Source organism: Bufo gargarizans, chromosome 5 (assembly GCF_014858855.1).
Source record: "Bufo gargarizans isolate SCDJY-AF-19 chromosome 5, ASM1485885v1, whole genome shotgun sequence".
In the NCBI taxonomy this organism is placed as follows: Eukaryota; Metazoa; Chordata; class Amphibia; order Anura; family Bufonidae; genus Bufo; species Bufo gargarizans.
Window position 1 is genome coordinate 296,577,094 of NC_058084.1, and position 12,999 is coordinate 296,590,092.

Below are 12,999 nucleotides of genomic sequence, written 5' to 3' on the forward strand. Positions count from 1 at the left end.
AAGTAGCCTAATAGTGTTGGGCGCGAATATTCGAATCACCGATATTAATCATGAATATGGGCACTTTGAGAATTCGCAAATATTTAGAATATAGTGATATATATTCGTAACTTTGAATATTCTAGAATTTATTTTTTTCATCTGAACCCATGATCCCTCTCTTCTTGCTTGTGGGCCAATGAGAAGGCTGCAATGTCTTTGTCTAAGCTTAGCAACATTACTAGCAACCAATAGGAAAGTTTCTTACCCCTTACTATATAGTTCTGAGAGAGACAGCAGTGTCATTGCTGTGCTCTGTGCTTTCCACACTACAGTAGATAGATAGTTAGATAGCTTTTATATATATATATACATATATATATATATATATATATATATATATATATATATATTACAGATAGTTAGTGTAGGTTATATCCTGATATAGTGTAGCTGTTGCAGTGCAGGGTGTTAGGTAGTGTGATAGGTTCTGCTGTCCATACATATATGCAGACCTGCTAAAATGTGAAGTTTCGCGTATTGCACCAAAATATTTGTATTATTATTGCCGATTAGTGCAATCGTGAATATATTGGAGCACTCTAACTGAATATAAAGCCATTTTTAATGTTCTGCCGTGCCAACCCTTTTCTCCAGTCTCAGGAAACTTCTAGCAGCCTGGAAAATGTAGCAAAAAGTGACCCACGCCTGTATTTTGCACGCATTACGCAAATAATACATTGGCAATTTTTCACAATCAAGAAAATTATCTCATATTTGCTAATTTGCGAATATATGACGACTATTCACCCAAATATTCGTGAAATATCACAAATTTTAATATAGCCCCTGCCACTAATCACTAGATGTTAACTGCTCATTTGCATCACTTTCCCAGAATTCGAGAGCAGCATGTATGGCCTTTAAGTCTCCTCACACCAATTAAGGCACTTTCCCCAAGGATAGATAGTACCCCGCAAGTCTGCAACTTGCAATTGTGCCTGTAGTTTGCAACTGAGGTATACAGGTTTCAGTGACACAAACAGCCAAGTCATGCCCAAGTGTGTATTCCCCTTACTGCAAAAAAAAAGTCTGAATGGCTGTAAGAGCAGGTCACCTTACTGACTTCAATGCTCAGCTATGCATATTTCTGAAACTTGTGTTTCTTTCTCTCTTTCTTTCTGTAGATCAGAGATCAGTGAGTCATTGTAGCTTTAGGCTAGTGAAGTTTTTTACTCTCTCTTTTTTTACTGACTCTAACTGAGCTCTTTAGCTGTAGGGGTAGTGCCAGAGTTAATTAAACAGCAAACAATTTGCAAGTTCCCACACTTTGGGGTACTGCACATAATGCAACAGTTTGTACAGGTGGGCTCCACCTACACTCCACCTCTTTGATCTTGCTGTATCAATATACTGCTCTACATACCAACCCTATTTTAGTTTTTCCTCTAGTTCTCAAGCACCCATCACTTATAAAACACTGAGCATTTAAACAAGGTAATTAATGCTTCAAAGTACTCTATTCATGCTAACCTTCAACTCCCAGCTAAGGATGAGCAAACCAGTTTGGAATAAACTTGGTTCAGTCCGAACTTTGCTATTTTTCAGACGAATCCGAATCTTTTCACGATTCTTTCTGACAAATCTACAAAAATGACGCACAGCGCCATTTTAGTGTTCGTGTTGGCAGGAAAAAAGCACTAGCGAGGAATAAGGGTTCTCACATGACCCTGATATGAAGTGTGTGTGTGTGGGGGCGGTGTTGGTCTCATTAGTCTCCAGGCTGACAGACAGCTGGATGAGCCAATCAGTGTTGCAGCAGACAGGGAGGCGCCCTAGCAGAACGAGCAGAATGTCATTCTGTACTGGGCTATGAATGAGGGTGTTTGGGTCTTACAGTGTCTGACAGAAGAATTATCTTAGGGAGTAGGGAAGAGTTAAAAAACAATCAGGTACAGTCAGATATCAATCAAGCTTGTATTCTACCACGAGGCAGAATGAAAGGAAAGTCTAGAATTACAAAGGAGAAGAAGAATTCTGTTTGTAGAATAGGAACAAGCAGGGAAGCTGTCAGCCAGGGAGGAAGGAGTGAGTAGCTGTGGCTGCTATGCATCCTAGCAGAACTGCAGCTGCCTCAAAAACAGCTACCTGCAAGGGCATCTTTTTTTTTTTCACATTTTCACAAAAATTCTTTTTTAGGTGGTGGGGGTGCAATAAGCAAAAAATGTACAACATGTGTTCTACTATCAATCTAGACTAGTATATAGAATACTAGTGTCTGATCATCTCACATATGTAATAATTTTTTTGTATTTTTGTTTTAGTTTGAAAAACCCTATATATCAGTGATTGTGGACACACATTTTTTTTTTTTTTTTTTTTGGGGGGGGGGGGTTATTGAATTTAATGAAACCAGCATATAGGTGATCAGTACACACTAGGGTAACAATTTTCCAATGATAGTTAATGCAATATTAATGGTCAGGCCTCAATTTTCCATTTCCGTATATATTCAGTTTGGAATTATATATTTTTTGGGACTTGTTCAATTTAATTAAACCTTCATAAATACATAATCACTACAGAGAAACACAGCCTAGGGCAGAAGTTTCCATGTGTGTACTAAAGTGAATTTAAGCGGCAGGCCTCAATCGTCCGCTTCCATTTATTCTATATCCACTCGGTTGGAATTTAATTTATTTGGGGATTGTTCAATTTAGTTAAGCCAGCATATGTACCATAGGTGATTACTAGTGTTGAGCATGAATATTCGAATAGCAAATATTTATTGCAAATATTGCCACTTCAAGAATTCACGAATGTTTAGAATATAGTGTTATATATTCGTTATATTGAATATTCAGCATTTTTTTTCCATCTGAAAACATGATTCTTCTCTGCTTCCTGCTTGTGGGCCAATGAGAAGGAAGCAATGTCAAGTTCACAACAATACTTAGTGCACCAATCAGTAATCTATAGTCAGACCTGCTAAAATGTGAAGTTGCATGTAGTGTTATAAAATATTCCAATCACTGCCGATTAGCGCAATCGCAAATATATTGGAGCACTCTATCTGCATATAAAGCTATTCTAATGTTCTGCCGTGCCAACCATTTTCTCCAGTCTCAGGAAACTTATACCAGCTTGAAAAATTTAGCCAAATTGACCCACACCTGTATTTCGCATTACAAATTAGCATTACGCTATTTTTACATTGCAGATTTAGCACATTCAATAAAATAATCTTGAATTCTCGAAATATATGACAAATATTCTAAAAAATATTCATGAAATATTGCAAATTCGAATATAGCCCCTGCCGCTCATCACTAGTGATTACAGCAAAACACTTCATCTACCTGCGAGTATTAAAATGAAATTGATCATCAGGTCTGGCCTTTAACCCTTTCATGACCAAGGGTCATTGATGCCCTAGTGTCCAGGTCAAAATTTAGAAATCTGACATGCGTCACTTTATCCAATCTGACATAGCTTTGGAACACTTTTACTTATCCAAGCCATTCTGAGATTGTTTTCTCGTGACACATTGTACTTCATGATAGTCATATATTTGAGTCAATATATTTCACCTTTATTTATGAAAAAATCCAAAATGTACCCAAAATTTTGAAAAATTCTCAATTTTCCAAATTTCTATTTTTCTGCTTTGAAAACAGAAAGTGATACCTAATAAAATATTTATTACTTAACATTCCCCATATGTCTACTTTATGTTGGCATCATTTTGGAAATGTCATTTCTTTTTTTAGGACGTTAGAAGGCTTTAAAACTTCCAAAACCCACTTTTTAAGGACTAGTTCAGGTCTGAAGTCAATTTGTGGGGCCTACATAGTGGATACCCCCATAAATGACCCTATTGTAGAAACTACACCCCTCAAGTTACTCAAAACTGATTTTACAAACTTTGTTAACCCATTAGGTGTTCCACAAGAATTAAAGGAAAATGGAGATGAAATTTCCAAATTTCACTTTTTTGGCAGATTTTCCATTTTATAAAAAAAAAAAAAAATCTTTAACACATTGAGGGTTAACAGCCAAACAAAACTCAATATTTATTACCTTGATTCTGCGGTTTACAGAAACACCCCACATGTAGTCGTAATTTGCTGTATGGGCACATGGCATGGCGCAGAAGGAAAGGAATGCAATACGGTTTTTGGAAGGCAGATTTTGCTGGATTGGTTTTCTGAACGCCATATGTTTTTTATTTTTCTGCCGATCGTCTTGTGCAGGGGCTCGTTTTTTGCAGAAAGTGTTGAGGTTTTATTGGTACCATTTTTGGGAACATAGGATTTTTTGATCATTCATTATTACACTTTATAGGGCAAGGTGACCAAAAAAATTGGCTGTCTTGGAACAGTTTTCATTTATTTATTTTTACAGCGTTCATCTGAGGAGTTTTATAGAGCAGATCGTTACAGAAGTGGCAATACCTAATATGTATACTTTTTCTTATTTATTTAAGTTTTACACAATAATAGCATTTCTGAAACAAAAAAAAATGATGTTTTAGTGTCTCCATAGTCTGAGAGCCATAGCTTTTTTTATTTTTTGGGCGATTGTCTTAAATAGAGTATCTTTTTTGCGGGATGAGGTGACGGTTTGATTGGTACTATGTTGGGGGTCATAAGCCTTTTTGATCGCTTGCTGTTGTACCTTTTGTGATGTAAGGTGACAAAAATAACTTTTTTGGACCAGTTTTTTTATGGTGTTTATCGGACGGGGTCTATCATGTGATATATTTATAGAGACGGTCGTTACGGACGTGGTGACACCTAATATGTGTATTTTATTTTATTTTTTCAGTTTTTTACAGGAAAAGGCAATTTATTTTTTTCATTTACATTTTTATTTATTTTTTTATTTTTCATTTTTATTATTTTCACTTTGTTTTTTGATCAAGTCCCTCTTGGATCATGAAGATCCAGTGGGGCTGATGGCTGTACTATACTTTGAAATGCTCTTGCATTGCAAAGTATAATACTATTAGATGCCCTGTAGATGGCAACCATCGGGCGCTGCCATCACAGCGCGGCAGCCCCGATGGTTGAGAGAGGGAGCTCCCTCCCTCTATTAACCCCATGGATGCCGCAACTGCGGCATCTATGGGGTTACAGTAGAGTGTCAGCATAGAGCTGTCACTCGCTGCTTATGGCGGCGGCTCAGGAATGGACAGCAGCAGTGCAGGAGCAGAAGCTTTAATCCAAGCGCTTTGCAGCGCTTGGATTAAAGAACTGGTTTGACGTTTATATACGTGATAGCTGCACGGGGCATGTGCAAATATCACATATATAAACGTATTGCAGTCGTGAAGGGGTTAATCATTTGTTTATGTTCATTTATTTCTCCATACAGTAGGAAATTTATTTTTTGAGGACTCCATTTAATTAAACCAGCATATAGGTGATCAGTATACCAATACACAGGCCAGCAAACAAAAGTATCTGTGAGTTTACCTTTATTTCTATGTTCACATGTTTTCACCCAATTTTTTATTTTTTTTATTGGGGTTGTTGATTATTTCCAAGCATATATATGTGGTTACTACACCAATAAAAAGGGTAGCACACAAAAGTATCTGGGAGTGATAATGAAGCTAGACCTAAATCTGTTTCTCTACTGCCATGGTTATTAACCAGTTGCCGCCGCGCTAACGCCGAAAGGCGTCATTGCGGCGGCTCTCCCAGGCTACGCTAACGCCAATAGGCGTCATCTCGCGTGAGCCGAGATTTCCTGTGAACGCGCGCACGCAGGCGCGCGCGCTCACAGGAACGGAAGGTAAGCGAGTGGATCTCCAGCCTGCCAGCGGCGATCGCTCGCTGGCAGGCTGGAGATGTGATTTTTTTAACCCCTAACAGGTATATTAGACGCTGTTTTGATAACAGCGTCTAATATACCTGCTACCTGGTCCTCTGGTGGTCCCTTTTGTTAGGATCGACCACCAGAGGACTCAGGCAGCTCATTAAAGTAGCACCAAACACCACTACACTACACTACACCCCCCCTGTCACTTATTAACCCTTTATAAACCACTGATCAGCCCATATAGACTCCCTGATCACCCCCCTGTCATTGATCACCCCCCTGTCATTGATCACCCCCCTGTAAGGCTCCATTCAGAGGTCCGTATGATTTTTACGGATCCACGGATACATGGATCGGATCCGCAAAACGCATACGGACGTCTGAATGGAGCCTTACAGGGGGGTGATCAATGACAAGGGGGTGATCACGCATATAGACTTCCTGATCACTTCCCTGTCATTGATCACCCCCCTGTCATTGATCACCCCCCTGTAAGGCTCCATTCAGACGTCCGTATGATTTTTACGGATCCACTGATACATGGATCGGATCCGCAAAACACATGCAGACGTCTGAATGGAGCCTTACAGGGGGGTGATCAATGACAGAGGAGTGATCACCAATATAGACTCCCTGATCACCTCCGTCATTGATCACCCCCCTGTAAGGCTCCATTCAGACGTCCGTATGATTTTTACGGATCCACGGATACATGGATCGGATCCGCAAAACACATACGGACGTCTGAATGGAGCCTTACAGGGGGGGAATCAATGACAGGCGGGTGATCACCCATATACACTCCCTGATCACCCCCTGTCATTGATCACCCCACTGTAAGGCTCCATTCAGATGTCCGTATGTGTTTTACGGATCCACACATCTATGGATCGGATCCGCAAAACACATACGGACGTCTGAATGGAGCCTTACAGAGGGGTGATCAGTGACAGGGGGTGATCACCCCATATAGACTTCCTGATCACCCCCCTGTCATTGATCACCCCCCTGTCAATGATCACCCCCCTGTCAATGATCACCCCCCTGTAAGGCTCCATTCAGACGTCTGCATGTGTTTTACGGATCCACGCATCCATGGATCGGATCCGCAAAACGCATACGGACGTCTGAATGGAGCCTTACAGGGGGGTGATCAGGGAGTCTATATGGGATGATCACCCCCGTGTAAGGCTCCATTCAGACGTCTGCATGTATTTTACGGATTCACGCATCCATGGATCGGATCCGCAAAACGCATACGGACGTCTGAATGGAGCCTTACAGGGGGGTGATCAGTGACAGGGGGGTGATCACCTCATATACACTCCCTGATCACCCCTGTCATGATCACCCCCTGTCATTGATCACCCCCCTGTAAGGCTCCATTCAGACGTCTGCATGTGTTTTACGGATCCACACATCCATGGATCGGATCCGCAAAACGCATACGGACGTCTGAATGGAGCCTTACAGGGGGGTGATCAATGACAGGGGGGTGATCACCCGATATACACTCCCTGATCACCCCCCTGTCATTGATCACCCCCATGTAAGGCTCCATTCAGACGTCCGTATGTGTTTTGCGGTTCCAATCTATGTATCCGTGGATCCGTAAAAAACATATGGACGTCTGAATGGAGCCTTACAGGGGGGTGATCAATGACAGAGGGGTGATCAGTGACAGGGGAATGATCACCCCATATACACTCCCTGATCACCCCCCTGTCATTGATCGCCCCCCTGTAAGGCTCCATTCAGACATTTTTTTGGCCCAAGTTAGCGGAAATATATATATTTTTTGTTTGTTTTTCTTACAAAGTCTCATATTCCACTAACTTGTGTCAAAAAATAAAATCTCACATGAACTCACCATACCCCTCACGGAATCCAAATGCGTAACATATTTTAGACATTTATATTCCAGACTTCTTCTCACTCTTTAGGGCCCCTAAAAAGCCAGGGCAGTATAAATACCCCACATGTGACCCCATTTCGGAAAGAAGACACCCCAAGGTATTCCGTGAGGGGCATATTGAGTCCATGAAAGATTGACATTTTTGTTCCAAGTTAGCGGAAAGGGAGACTTTGTGGGGAAAAAAAATAATAAATTTCCGCTAACTTGTGCTCAAAAAAAAAATTTCTATGAACTAGCCAGGCCCCTCATTGAATACCTTGGGGTGTCTTCTTTCCAAAATGGGTTCACATGTGGGGTATTTATACTGCCCTGGCATTTTAGGGGCCTGAAACCGTGAGAAGAAGTCTGGGATCCAAATGTCTAAAAATGCCCCCCTAAAAGGAATTTGGTCCCCTTTGCGCATCTAGGCTGCAAAAAAGTGTCACACATCTGGTATCGCCGTACTCAGGAGAAGTTGGGGAATGTGTTTTGGGGTGTCATTTTACATATACCCATGCTGGTTGAGAGAAATATCTTGGTCAAATGCCAACTTTGTATAAAAAAATGGGAAAAGTTGTCTTTTGCAGAGATATTTCTCTCACCCAGCATGGGTATATGTAAAATGACACCCCAAAACACATTCCCCAACTTCTCCTGAGTATGGCGATACCAGATGTGTGTCACTTTTTTGCCGCCTAGGTGGGCAAAAGGGCACACATTCCAAAGAGCACCTTTCGGATTTCACAGGTCATTTTTTACACATTTTGATTTCAAACTACTTACCATACATTAGGGCCCCTAGAATGCCAGGGCAGTATAACTACCCCACAAGTGACCCCATTTTGGAAAGAAGACACCCCAAGGTATTCCGTGAGGGGCATGGCGAGTTCCTAGAATTTTTTATTTTTTGTCACAAGTTAGCGGAACATGATGATTTTTTTTTGATTTTTTTTTCTTACAAAGTCTCATATTCCACTAACTTGTGACAAAAAATAAAAAATTCCAGGAACTTGCCATGCCCCTCATGGAATACCTTGGGGTGTCTTCTTTCCAAAATGGGGTCACTTGTGGGGTAGTTATACTGCCCTGGCAATTTAGGGGCCCTAATGTGTGCGAAGTAGTTTGAAATCAAAATCTGTAAAAAATGGCCGGTGAAATCCTAAAGGTGCATTTTGGAATATGTGCCCCTTTGCCCACCTAGGCTGCAAAAAAGTGTGACACATCTGGTATCGCCGTACTCAGGAGAAGTTGGGCAATGTGTTTTGGGGTGTCATTTTACATATACCCATGCTGGGTGAGATAAATATCTTGGTCAAATGCCAACTTTGTATAAAAAAATGGGAAAAGTTGTCTTTTGCCAAGATATTTCTCTCACCCAGCATGGGTATATGTAAAATGACACCCCAAAACACATTCCCCAACTTCTCCTGAGTATGGCGATACCAGATGTGTGTCACTTTTTTGCCGCCTAGGTGGGCAAAGGGGCACACATTCCAAAGACCACCTTTCGGATTTCACAGGCCATTTTTTACACATTTTGATTGCAAAGTTCTTCTCACACATCTGGGCCCCTAAATTGCCAGGGCAGTATAACTACCCCACAAGTGACCCCATTTTGGAAAGAAGACACCCCAAGGTATTTCGTGATGGGCATAGTGAGTTCATGGAAGTTTTTATTTTTTGTCACAAGTTAGTGGAATATGAGACTTTGTAAGAAAAAAATAAAATAAATCATCATTTTCCGCTAACTTGTGACAAAAAATAAAAAGTTCTATGAACTCACTATGCCCATCAGCAAATACCTTAGGGTGTCTACTTTCCGAAATGGGGTCATTTGTGGGGGGTTTCTACTGTCTGGGCATTGTAGAACCTCAGGAAACATGACAGGTGCTCAGAAAGTCAGAGCTGCTTCAAAAAGCGGAAATTCACATTTTTGTACCATAGTTTGTAAACGCTATAACTTTTACCCAAACCATTTTATTTTTTACCCAAACATTTTTTTTTAATCAAAGACATGTAGAACAATAAATTTAGCGAAAAATTTATATATGGATGTCGTTTTTTTTGCAAAATTTTACAACTGAAAGTGAAAAATGTAATTTTTTTGAAAAAAATCGTTAAATTTTGATTAATAACAAAAAAGTAAAAATGTCAGCAGCAATGAAATACCACCAAATGAAAGCTCTATTAGTGAGAAGAAAAGGAGGTAAAATTAATTTGGGTGGTAAGTTGCATGACCGAGCAATAAACCGCTAAAGTTGTGGAGTGCCGATTTGTAAAAAAGGGCCTGGTCACTAGGGGGGTATAAACCTGTGGTCCTTAAGTGGTTAATACAAAGCCTCTGCCACTATTACTACTACTACTACAACCACTACTACCAGTTCCACTACTACTACTACTAATACTAGTACTACTACCCATAGACAGCTGGCCTACTGCCTTGTATGTTCCATTCTCTGCTGCTTCTGTTGATGCTACTATTGCGGCTGCATGCCACTATATCGGTGCAGTACCCTTTACACATCCACACTGGACTGATGCTTCTCCCAATTAAAAGGGAGAACTTTTTCTTCTGACAATCAACACTTGTGTGTGTTGTATGGACAGGCATTATGACCCTATCAAGGCATAATTTTTGTATGCTTGGTCCCTCAAGCCACCTTTTTTTAAATCCCTTAACACGTGTGTGTTAAAATGTAAAATCTCACCCCAATAATCGACAACTTTTGGAAGCTTTGGAATATGAAAAAGTATAATACATGTGCTGGCGTGGTGTTTTTAAACACGCTGTAAGTTAATGCCATCAAACATGCGTTTACCCATAGCTATGTATGTCAGTATCACTCAGACATCATTTACTATATGTATTGCTATCATTGCGCTCCAGAGCCTTCGAGGGGAGGGCAAAAAATCCTAATAAATAAACAAAAAGAGAGTTTTCCACAAAATTATAAGTTTTAGAGGCTAGAGTGGGTTATATGCCAACTTTCAGGGCAATTGAAGCAAACTTGTTTTGATTATGGTCCAAACTGAACTTTTTCACAAATTCAGTGAACCTGACCCGATACAAATGATGAGTTGTTTTCTCATCTCTACTCCCAGCACATCCTGACAGCTGCAGACTAGGTGCACATGCATGTTGTACTTTTGAATGCTACAACTCCAAGCATTTCCTGAAGGCTTACAGTTGTAAGCATTAGGTGGGAATTGTACTTTCCCAACAAAATAACAGTCAGTTTCTTTTAAAAACTGCAAGAGCAGTAAAAAGATGTACTAATGTGTGGTGCTGCTGACTGTAAGTATATTCAGACATAGCTGTTATGTTTTGCCATTTTGATTTTGCAAAAGCTGTGATCAGTCCAAGACCTACATTAATAATCCACAGAATTTTATAGAGAAAGCATTAAAAGCTCAAGATAAAAGTGTTATATAAATGTCATTTCTTTGACATGTAGAAATTACAGTCAAGTATTGCTCCCATGGGTCAGCACTATCAGAGTAAAGCTGCAAATTCAACAAAGAAAAATATGTGGAGGTCTCTGGCACTGATAGTATCCAAAGTTTCTACTGAAAAATATCCCTATTGGTAGTGTCACTAACCCACCTAACAACCTACTAACTTACTCGCCCACCTAGCAACCTAACATATATATCTGATTTAGCATTGAGATCAGAGTCAGGAGAGAGCTGAAACCAAGAGATAAATCCTTATTATTTTAATTAAATATTCTAAAAATGGGAGTTCCTAACCCTAAAGGACATGTTGATCGTGGAGAATAACTACAATAAATGTTTTTTCAGATCTATATTTGCAGATGGGTAGACTTAAAACAGATCTGTGTTCTATATGGGATGTTATGGTTAAGATCAGAGAGAGATGAAGGCTGAAAGCAAAATTTCTGAAAAGGAAAAGTAGGCCATAGACATCAGAGATATGACATCTTAAACATGATGCTTAAAAATAAAATAAGCGATTTGGAGGACAGATCGAGATGGTGTCTCTTGAGATTAATTGGTTTTCCGGAAGGCTCCAAAGGAGCAGACTGTTCATCTCTTATTCATTCCTGGATTATTGAAAATATTGCTCTGAATGTCTGCTCAAATGTATTTACCATTAAGAGAACATATCAAGTCTAGCACTGTCGGGTGATAACCTTCATCATACAGTTTTTTAAGCAATTTGCGCTCTTTCTTGATTGAGATGGCTTCTTGGAATAAAAAAAAAAAAAAAACAAGGGCAACATCATTCCTATCATTTGACAGAAACAAAATAATGATTTAAAAAGACTTCTGAGACTCAAAAATTCTGAGAAGTTAAAAAGAGACTGGGACAAGCTTTCGTTAAATATGTATTACTGTATCCTGCTAAAACGAGAGTAATATATATTAAAAAAAGAAATGTTTTTCCAAATTCACAATGTTTCTCTAGATAAATGGATGAGCCAGGAATAAGTTGAAGGGTTGATGCTAATCATCTGAGAAAGAAATGTTTTTTTCTTATTGATTATACTGTAGATTGCTATATAATAAGGATGAATGTGGAAATAGTACAATTTAACTGAATCTGTTCTTTTCTTTTTGGTTATGCAGGTGGATTTTATTAGGGAGGCAGGGTAGACAGTGAGCTGTCTATTTTTCTCAAGTACACATCAGGTAATTTGGAAAAAAAAAAACTGTCTTACTCAATACACAATAATAGAGATGAGTGAATTTCTCAAAAATTTGCTTCGGCCAGTTTGCTGAATTTTCCGAAAAGATTCGACCCAAATTTATTTGTGGCAAATTGCGTTAAAAACAGCTATTTCCAGGCGGCAGAGAGCCTTTATAGTGGTGTGCCTTGCAGTAACATGCATAGTGAGTCTGCTGCGGTAGTGAAACAGTACTCTGAGTCAGTATGACATGCAGATGACAGGCGTCACTCTTAGAATCAATGCACACTTCACTTAGGCTACTATCACACTCGCGTTTGGTGCAGATCCGTCATGGATCTGCCCAGATGGATCCGTTCAGATAATATAAACATCTGCATCTGTTCAGAATGGATCCGTTGGTATTATCTTTAACATAGCCAAGACGGATGCGTTTTCTATTGTGCCAGATTGTGTCATAGAAAACAGATCAGTCCCTATTGACTTGCATTGTGTGTCAGAACGGATCAGTTTGGCTCAGTTTCGTCAGGTGGAGTCTGCCTCCAAAGCGGAATGGAGACTGAACTGATGCAATCGATGTTAGCGTCAAGAAGAAGCACACTCCTTTTACATGCTGATACCACATAGATGTCTACAGAACCATTATTATAA